The sequence below is a fragment of the Cervus elaphus genome, chromosome 13 (genome assembly GCF_910594005.1).
Source record: "Cervus elaphus chromosome 13, mCerEla1.1, whole genome shotgun sequence".
Classification (NCBI taxonomy): domain Eukaryota; kingdom Metazoa; phylum Chordata; class Mammalia; order Artiodactyla; family Cervidae; genus Cervus; species Cervus elaphus.
Window position 1 is genome coordinate 20,329,111 of NC_057827.1, and position 10,446 is coordinate 20,339,556.

The 10,446-nt window shown below is 55.6% G+C and overlaps 1 protein-coding gene across 4 annotated transcripts in view; it reads right to left on the bottom strand.

Annotated features, from left to right (window-relative positions):
* The window catches only part of KLHL25 (kelch like family member 25), a 50,838-nt gene extending 41,235 nt beyond the window's left edge, over window positions 1-9,603 (bottom strand). For 2 of the 4 annotated variants that reach the window (XM_043921773.1, XM_043921769.1), the window contains exon 1: window positions 9,448-9,603. The gene's annotated coding sequence lies outside the window, so the exon portion shown is untranslated. The remainder of the gene's footprint in view (window positions 1-9,447) is intronic. The other 2 variants (XM_043921771.1, XM_043921768.1) reach the window with 1 other exon arrangement.
* Between the last annotated feature and the right edge of the window lie 843 nt (window positions 9,604-10,446).

The window sequence follows — 10,446 nt, forward strand, 5'->3', positions numbered from 1 at the left end:
CCAGGCAGCAGAGGGACCTCAGTCCCACAGCTGCCAGGAACCTGATTCTCCCAACAACCTGAACGAGCCTGGAAGCAGAACCTCCCCCACCCCCCACCCAAGGCCGCAGGACAAAAGCCCAGTCCCGCTGGCACTTGATCTTGGCCTTGTGACGGCCTAGGTGGAGAATTCAGTTGAGTCAGCCCAAGCTCCTGGCCCAGAGAACTGTGAGCTAACAGGCGCTGTCTAAGCCACTAAGTCAGTGCTCATCTGTCAGGCAGCAACAGAAGCCAACAGAAGCCCTGCCTGTCCCCTAGCCATGACGCTTAAAAACATCAGGTGGGGACTTGCCTGCTGGTCCAGTGGCTAAGACTCTGAGCTCCCAATTTAGGGGGCATGGGTGTGATCCCTGGTCAGGGAACTAGATCCCACATGCTGCAACTAAGATTTCTCCTGCTGCAACTAAATGTCCTGCATGCCACAACAAAGGCTGAAGATCCCGTGTGGCCACAACTAAGACCTGGTACAGACAAATAAATAAATATTAAGATAAAAAAAAAAAATCAGGTGCTTGTCCAAACACTTCAGGGACCACTGACACTTGCTGCGTCCTTGCTGCTACACAGGTGATGCTCGAGAGCAGGGTCTGTCTAACCCACCTCTACCCCAAGCACTCAGCAGTGTGGCTATCATACGGCAGGTTCTCAATAGCTTCACTTGATAAGATTTCAACTTCCCGGGCAGTCAGCAACAGAATGGTCTGGGCGGCTTCACCACTGTGTGACCATCACAAGGACAAGGTGCCCCGATCAGGGGCACCAATCTGGGCAAATCCCAGCAAAGGCCTCTTTCTGGCCTGGAGGAAAAACTCCAGACACTGCAGGCAGTTCAGAGGAAGTCACCCAGCACCCAGGGTAGGCATGTGTCCACGGGCAAATGAGTCTCACTTTACACATGCACAGACCGTGCTGTGGTCTCGGCCTGGGGCTGTGGCAGCCTCCCAGGGCTCAGCTGACCAGCCAAACCCTGACATTTTGCTTGTATTGTAATTGTACCTTCCTGTAAAAAGTCCTAGTTGGAGTGGTAAAAATAGTAGCTGCAACTTCCTGCGACACGGACAGGCCAGTCCATCCTGCTGCCTGAAACTGAACCTGGGGACTCGATCTGACTCTGACTCCACAAAGCCCCTCTGAGCTGGGCTGGGCATGCAGTGAGGGGGCACCTAGCCAGAAAACCCTGCCTTGCCCTGCCCCCGCTGACTGCCCCCCGGCCAGCTCCTGTGTGAGATGCTCCCCCCACTCCCTCCAGGAAAAACCCAACCCCAGTAACTGCAAAAAGGTCTCCCCTGGTGGCTCAGAGGTAAAGAACCTGCCTGCCAATTCAAGAGACGCAGGTTTGATCCCTGGGCCTGGGAGATCCCCTGGAAGAGGAAATGGCAACCCACTCCCTTACTCCTGCCTGGGAAATCCCACGGACAGAGGATCCAGCCGGCTACAGTCCACGGGGTCACAGAAGAGACGGCATGACTTGGTGACTGAGCAACAACAAATAAATGCACACACATGTCTGCAGCCATGGTCCCCGCCTCCTCTCCACCTGCTCACTGGCTGCAGAGCTAAAAAGGCAGGATACCTCCGGACCGGAGCACTTGGGGAGCTGTCACCCTCCCCGCTTCACCTTCCTGTCCGTGGCCCTGCAGCCATCCCAACCAGGTCAGGCTGACGCCTTCACCAGGCCTGAGGTCCCAGGCAGCTGCAGGGGAACTGTAGCCAAGCCTGGATGCTGCCTGCTCCCCAAGACAGGGGCTCACCATGTCACAGCCCACTTGGGGAAGGACAGGAGAGCCTGGCTGTATGTCCCCAGGCTCCTGAATCCCAGTGAAGATGAATTTCTCCAGGGACACCGGTCCACCAGCACCCCGGCCTCCCCACTATGGGGCCAGAGGCCCCAGGTCCCATCTTTCCTTCATCAGGCCCCACCGTTTTCCCGCCTGTCTCCACATCAAGTACAAAAGTTCTTGGGTCAATCCTTTGCTTAAATCCTCCCATTACAGGGCAACAGACAAGGAGCCCCAAAGTAATAAACACGCCACTCCACGAAGCTCTGGGAGCCCAAGCCTTTGGCCTCTGGAAACAGTAGCAGACTTTATTTTCTTGGGCTCCAAAACCACTGCAGATGGTGACAGCAGCCACGAAATTAAAAGATCCTTCCTCCTTGGAAGAAAGCTATGACAAATATAGATAGCATATTAAAAAGCAGAGATGTCACTTTGCTAACAAAGGTCCGAAGTCAAAGCTATGATTTTTCCAGTAGTCATGCGCGGATGTGAGAGTTCTTGCCGGGCACCAAGAACTGATGCTTTCGAACTGCGGTGCTGGAGAAGACCCTTCAGAGTCTCTTGCACTGCAAGGAGATCAAACCTGTCAATCCTCAAGGAAATCAATCCTGAATATTCACTGGAAGGACTGATGGTTAAGCTGAAGCTCCAATACTTTGGCCAACCTGATGCAAAGAGCTGACTCACTGGAAAAGACTCTGATGCCGGGAAAGATTGAAGGCAGGAGAAGAAGGGGATGACAGAGGATGAGATGGATGGATGGCATCACCGACTCGATGGACATGAGTTTGAGCAAACTCAGGGAGACAGTGAAGGAGAGGGAAGCCTGGCATGCTGCAGTCCATGGGATCTCACAAAGAGTCGGGCACGACTTAGCGACTGAACAAAAGATAAAGGAGGGATCAGTCTGTGGTGATCAATGCCCTTTTCTGAGCCTTTCCCTGGACCAGCTTCAGAATCTTCTCTACCCTCCTGGGCTGGATGAGGCCCCTCCATCTCAGGGATGCAAGGTGTACGTCCCACATAAAGCCACCCCGGCCCCTCCCCTGGACACACTAGCTGCTTAAAAACACTCACATCCGTTCAAATGTTCCAGGCTCCACATAGTCGCCTTTCACTAGTAAAACCCATGATGTCTGCAGAGCTTTTCAGCATAAAATGAACTTTCCGGAATGTTTCCCCATGCGCAACACGGAGCAGCCTGGCAGGGGGCAGGGATTAAAAGGGCCTCATTTTACAGATGAGCACGCAGGGTGAAGGCTGAGTCCCCAGCCGTGGTCAGGAGACCAGTGAGAGGCAGAGCCAGCACTTGCTAAACCTTGGTCTTCTGGAAAAAACAATGATGGATTACAATAAAAACTGGAAGCCTGAATAAACTGGATCACTTTTTTTTTTAAAGGAATATGAGATCATTTTTACCAATCACATTAGCTAAAAGGGAAAATGTAGATAATAGCAAGTATGGGTGGAGAGGTGGGCTCCCAGACAACATCAGTAGGAGAGTAAACTGGCTTATTAGTCTTTGCAAAAGGCATTTTAGTTTTGACAATGAAAATTTAAAGACCAGAAAGATACATGATCAAGATGTATGTGAATTCATGGATTGTAGGGAGGATAAAAGGAAAAAGAAAAAAAATCAGACACAATCCAAAAGTCTCCTGTTAGGAGACTAAAAGAAAAAAAAAAAAGATAGTGGTTTGGCCATGCTGTGGAATATTACGCAGCTGTGAAAAGGGAACAAGATCCACCCACACACTAAGTGATAGCCACCGGAATACTGAGTGTGATCCAAATTACATAATATGAAAAGGGGGACGAGAAGGGTATGCCCCAAACTGCAGACAGATACCAAGGACCACGCTGCTTTCATAGCAGGTTCCACTTCTTCTAATACTGTTTGTTGATAAAGGAATCCACCAATGTATGATTGACATTAAAGATAATAAAACATCTTAAAAGGAACATGTTTTCTTGGCCTTTGTACAAATCAGAAGAGCAGCTTATCTCTGGGTCTCATCTCAAACCCTCTCCAGCACACAGGGTTCACAGCCTGTGCACTTGTTTGACACCCCCTCCTTCAGATCCTCCCACGGCTGCGTCTTGCTGTCCTGGAGGTCTCGGCTCAACGTCATCAGCCTAGAGGAGCTTTCTTTAGGCTCCCTAGTCTAAGCGGATGCCCCACCTCGATCCTTTTCCTCACGCTGCCACCCCACCCCACCCACCTCCTGCAGCCCAACCTCAGCTCTATTTATTTATCTATGTTGTCTGCCTCCTCCAGTTGAATGGGGGCTCCAGGATGGTGAGGACCTTGCCTTGTTCTCTGCTGCGCTGCAGAGCCTGGCAGAAAACAGCTTGCAAAAAAACACTCATCGGGGACTTCCCTGGTGGTTAAGAATCGGCCTGTTAATGAAGGGGACACAGGTTTGATCCCTGGTCGGGGAAGATCCCACATGCCATGGAGCAACTGAGCCTAAGAGTCTCAACTACCGAGCCCGCGCACCGAGAGTCCATGCCCTGCAGAAGAGAAGCTACCATAGCAACAAGCTGAGCACCGCAACTAGAGAGTCGTCCCCGCTCTCTGTAACTAGAGAAAGCCCAGCACAGCCAAAAATGAACAAAATTTTAAAAATTCATTGGCCACACAAAGAATCAGGACACCAATGACAGTCCATTTCCTCACGCGTCCTGTGGCTCCGGTCACGTCACTCACAGCCTAGCTCTGAGCCATAACCACCCGGCTAGCTGTCCGTCTCCCAAGCCAGAGGCTGAGCGGAATTCCAAGCACAACCCTCTTTCAACCTGACTTTCCCTTCCCAGTTTTTAGTCCAGGGTGAGCCATTCAGAAGATGGTAAATACATGTTCGCGGCCTGAATGGAGCTGTACCTCTTGCTTCCTCGGATTTCCAAAGCTGCGAACAACACAGGCGCTCACTCATGGGTTAAGGGGATCTCGTTTGCCCGGGATCTCGCAAGCCCCGCTGGGACACAGCAGGACTTGAACACTGGATGGAGGATGCGATCCCCATGGCTTTCGAGGAAAAAAGCTCCCCCATCTCTCGGCCCTCACCCCAGCCCAGACGAAGCAGACGTATCTGACCTGGCCAACTGCAAACCTGGCAGGCAGCTCGTCCTGGAGTTTGAAGGAGCCGAGCCTTCCTTATCTCAACTAGATCAATTCTGGTGAGCCTACGCTGATCTGTGGTCAGCCTCTCCTTCAAGAAGTAGGCAGAAAACCAGCCAGGCTTTCAGGATCCCTTGCATCCTACTCTGAGGGGCGGCCGACAGTCGCCTTCCCGACAGGAGGTGCCTTCCCGGCAGACAGAAGTGGGTGGGGAGCCACGCCATAGCCAGTGCGGGCCTCCTTCTGGCGGCGTCTGACAGTTCTCCCACGGCCCTGCTCGGCCCCCGCCGCCCGCCTCCTCACACGCGGAGCCATCAGACTGGTCTTGCAGGCACCTCCTTGGCAAAGTGCGGGGAGCCTGGCGTCCTCCTCTGTGGCCCTGGACTCACTGGTGATCCCACTTGCTCCTGGAAGCTCTCTGTCCCTCTTTCCTTTGCGAGGTGTCCCCTGGGCATTCCTCCCAGGCGAGGTCTCACTCCATCTGTTCCAGAGTGGAGGGAGCAACTTCAGTGCTCCCACACCTGCTGCCCTTCACCCCGGGGCCCCAAACTTCAAGGGGCCAGAGGCAGGGGACAGCCCTGTCCCTCTGGAGTTACTGGGAAAGTCTGACTCAGTTTTCACTCACTCAGAAAGAAAAGGAAGTGGGGCGCTTGCCTACTACCCCCCTTTCACTCTACAGGTGGAAAATTTGAGGGCCGAGAGAAGGAAGGTGACCTGCCCAAAGGCCCAGCACCCATCGTCAGAGGCAGAGCTGGGAACCAGGATGCCAGGCTCCTGCCTTCTAATTCAGCTCCCTCCACTTTACCGGCTGCCCCTCCCCACTCCTGCCCAGGAGAGCTATGCAAATAACTCATGCCTTATAAAACGACATGAGACCAAAAATCTTTCTTGAGATTTAACAGCAAGACATTTAATAGAAGCACTGTACAGGAGAGCATCCACCCAATTTGCAGAAGAGCAAATCAAGGCCCAGAGAGGTAAGCAGAACTATGGGAAGTCACATAGCCAGGCAGAGGTGGGGCAGGACCCCCAGGACCCCATCGTCAGGGCTCTATCTGCCAACACCTTCCAGGTGCGAGGGTTCCAACCACGAGATGGCCAGTGAAGAGGTGGCCCTGAACTTGGCCTCAGTCACACTGAAACAAGGTGGGCCCAGAGATCCTCTTCTAAACTCTGTCCAGCCCAGGGGTACAGGAGACGATTGTGGGGAAAGGAAGGGCTTGGGAGATGGTTGCGTATTTGCAGAAAATGCAGTGAAATTTCCCAGCTTAACTGGGTTTCTGAGACCACAGAGCTGTCACTTCTAAAAACAGGTTGATGAGCCACACGCGCCTACCATTTTTCATCCAAAAGGGTAGTGAGAGGGCTGGGAAGGAAAGGTTTACCAGTAAGAAAGAACAGAGTCTCCTGGCACTAAAGGGAGGGGGCAGGGTGGGTGCAGGTGGCCGGGGCCCCAGGAGAAGGCTGACACAGACACAGAAGCCTCATGTGAACCCAAGTCTGGTTCAAAGAGCCCCTGCTCGTCTCCCTCCTCCCCAACCTGGTGCTGCAGAGACTTCGTAACAGGGAGCCCTCCCAGCCCCGAGTCCCTCTCTGACCTCCAGCCCTACACACCCCCTTCCCTGCTCCTAATGAATGGCTGAGGGACCCAGAGCCTGGATGGCAAGGTGAGCACCTGAAGGTGACAGGCATCAGCTTCAGCTGCCTTCCGATTAGGGTGGGAGGAGTGTGGCTCAGGGGCCAGGGGATCCAGGAGACAGACTGGAATCTGCTGGGCAGGCGGGACTGACTCCATCAGTGCGGACAGACCCAGGTTCCTAACGGAAAGGCCTGCTGGGAGGGGGTGTAAAAAGCTGCGGACACACACACTCTCCCCATTGCCACCCCCCAACCCCCAGATGTCTGGGAAAACTAAGTGTTTTCTGGCTGGGAAAACGCTTCAACCGCCTGGGCTGCCTAAGGCAATTCAATTATGAAATTTACCACATTAGATGAAAACCAGCATCTCAATCAGCCAATTCATTTGTGTCTGGTCACCCTGTTTTCTCGCGCCAGACCTGCTGGCCCCCTCCTTTCACGGGCCACACCCACACTGAGAGCTGGTCGGTCCAGAGTGACTGAAGGCTTAGGGGACAGGCTGGTCTTGGGGGCTCATGGGGTGGGACCTCCCAGGATTCCCTGAGCAGAGAGGCTGCATCCAGGAGCGCCTCCCCCCTTCTTCCTGGGGGACTCCTGGGCCAGACCACCACAGTCCCAGGTGAACGTTTCATTGCCTGCCACCTCCTGCTCTCTGCCCTCAACCGGCACCAGCCTGGAGGCTGGCAATGAAGCGGCCTCAGGGAGAAGCATGGATGGGTGGGGGAGGCGGTAGCCCCGGGCGTGCCTTTCTCATCTTTACTCTATCAGAGCATCCTCTCTCCAGGAAGCCTTCGCCACCCGTGCTCCCCCGCTGTGCCCCTCTTAGATCCCCTCGCTGTCTCTGTCACTGGGGGTACCGTGGGCACCTCCTAACCCCACGTGGCAGCACATCCTGGTCCAGGGGGGCTCCCGGAAGGCGTGAGCCCAATCAAGCCCCTTCAAACCATGAACCAATTCATCAATTAACGCACGAATGAACACACCACCCACTAAAGGACACTCCCTCTGACTCCCCTAGCCCATAACAGTGAGAAATGGAAACAGCCAAGCCTTCTTTCCTTGCAGCCCAGGAAGTCCGAGGCCCGGGTAATGTGGTCTCTCTTCCTGCTCTCCTCTCCCACACGGAGCGCCCGCAGGTGCAAGATGCTATTAAGGGGCATCAGGCTGAAGAAACCGCCTCCGAGGGGGAGGGTGCAACTCGCCCCCAGCTCCTCTCTGGGCACCGCAAACATAAAACCGGTTGCAGCCCCAGGACCAAGGTCTCTACCATTAACTACCTTCCTTTTAACAACCTCCGCGGAGTCACTTCCTGACAAAGGGAATGACTCAAGGCGGAGACAGCTGCCCGGCCTGTAAGAAGACAGACTCGTCATCCTCAAAGGCAGGTCTTAGGGATTCAGTCCCCCATGTTAAGAAGAATAACAAACCTGCCCCCTGGGTGGGGTTGGCCTTGGGTCCTGCTCCTCCCAGTCCTCAAATGCAAGCCTTTAGCAACACCCGGGAGCAATCAGAACAGCACCTGGGCTCAAGGAGCATCAGACCCACCTGTGAATGGGGCGATTGAGGCCCTGGGTGCGAAAAGGCTTGACCCCCAAGTCACAGTCACCAGGGTCTGGCCCATGACAAGCCGCTGGGGTTCCCGCCTCCTCTCCCAGGGCCACTGGCAACTTCCCTCCCTCCAGCATGCCGCCAGAGTGAAACCAAAAGGCCCAGACACCTGGCCTTCTCCGCCCTGAGTCACCAAGGAGGGCCAAAGCTCAGGGAGCCTTGACCCAGCCCCAAAGCAACCCAGCAGGACCAAGAGCCGCTGCACTAAACCTGCGGGGGTCCCGGGTGGGTCCCCACCCCAACCCCTTTGTTAAGGTCTCTATAAAGATTCCTCTGCTCAAAGAGAACGGAAATCAATTTGGCAGGGGCAGCTTTGAAACACCAGAGCAGAAGTGTACGGTGCCCCGGAGGGGTACGGCCTCCCAACTCGAAGATTCCTCAAGCAACCACAAGGGGGAAAAGGAGTGAGGGCGTGCCCAGGTGCAGCGGGGTCCCGGAGCCAGGGCAGAATGGGGTGAACCGGACAGCCGGGCCAAAGGAGGTTCGCTCTGCACCCGCTAGGGTGGCGGCCACCCCGGGGGGCGGGACTTCGGGCGGGTGCCCACTCCTCGGCGGCTCCAAGCTCCAGCACAGGACGAGGGGCCCCGTTAGGTGGGACGCAAGCGGGGCCCGGCTCGCGTGGACGATCTTTCCCGTGGGGAAGCCCCTCGGCCCTCTCTCTGCACGAGGCGGGCAGCCATCTGGCCCCTCGGCGTCAAGTGCGCGGGGACTACTTCGCAGAGCCCGGACCGCTCACATCCTCAAAGACAGGCAGCCTCCTCTTTCCAGGATCGATAGTAATTTTTTAAAAAGAGAGTCTGCGGACTCAATGAATCAAGTACTCCCAGGGGGGAAAAAAAGAGTTGCAGCCCCCGCGCGCAACATCCTATTTGCAAAACAATTCATTCCGTCGCTCAGAGCTTTCAAACAAATACCCTCGCCGGGTCCCCAGGCACGCACGAGGCCGGAGGAGCGGAGCTGGGAGGGGTGCTTCTCTCCAGACCTCCACTCCCCACCATTGTCCCCGACTCCAGCCCCCGACCCCAGCCCCGAGACCCCGTGGTGCACGAGGGGATTCCGGGGGCTCGAGCCCCGGGGCGCTGCTCCCCGGGCAGGCGGGCCCGCGAGGCTCGCTCTGCCCAGGGGTTGCTCACACGGCGGGGCGCGCAGGACCCGACGCCCCAGGTCCCGGCCGCGGGGCGGGGTGGGTGGTGACAAGTGCCAACGCCGGGGCCGCGAGTGCTGCTAGACCGACTCTCGTCTCCAGGCCGGTCCCGGTACTTACCGCTCGGGGCTGTTCTGCCCGCCGCGCTCAGAGGCCGCCCCCCTGGCCGCGCGCGCGCGAGGTCCCTCAGCCCTCGCTGCTGCCGCTCCCCTCCCCCGGTTCGCGAACGCCGCGGAGCGCGCCGCCGCTTTGCGGTTCAGCCCCGGCGCCGCCAACAAACTAGTTTCTCCGGCCTTCCCGCCCCGCCTCCCGATCTGCAGCCAATCAGAGGCGGCGCCTCTGTGACGGACGGGCAGTCGAGCCCGTAACTAAGCTCTCCGGGAGAGAAAGGGGTGGGCGCCGGGCCGCGCCGGCTCCGCGAGGGGGCGGGGCAGGCGGAGGAAAAGGACTTCAACCAGATTCTTAAAGGGGCAGGCGACGGCCCGCCCCCGCGGCCGGCCGAAGTTGGTGAACAAAACCGGACCGGTGTTCCGGGGCTCTCCTAAGGTGCGAGCTTTGTGGACTGCGAATGAATGCCTCTTCTCTCCCTGCTCTTCGAAGACATACTTTTAGTCATTAAAGTGTTAAACAAACGTTTCTCTTTTATTCTGAGCTTGCCTCAGTGTTTGAGATTTTCTTCAGCACTGAACCCCATCTGTACTTGGAATATGTATTTTTCAGGGTACTTCAGATCTCCTCCCGGTGTCATTTCTCACCGAGTTCCTTTTGTAAGCTGACCGGCAGGCATTCATTCATTCATCCGTTCATTAATTCACTCCACAAACATTTGCTGGATGCCTGAGCAATGAGCTAGGCTCGGACGGGTGGGGGCGGGGGGGGGGGGCGGATTTTAATTTCTCCTTCTTGCTTCCTGGGTTTGCACCACTTTAGGTGGCTGTGTATCCAACTTCTTCATCTGTAAAGTGGCCGGTTAAAAAGCCCTCATAGGGTTATTTGAGGAATCAAAAGAAACAAACTCCTATAACAAAATTAAGTGCACAAAAAAATGTCCTATCGTTCCTCCCTCCCACTGAAAATGGATCATTCAGCTATGTCACTTAAGGAAACAAAAAGCCCTGG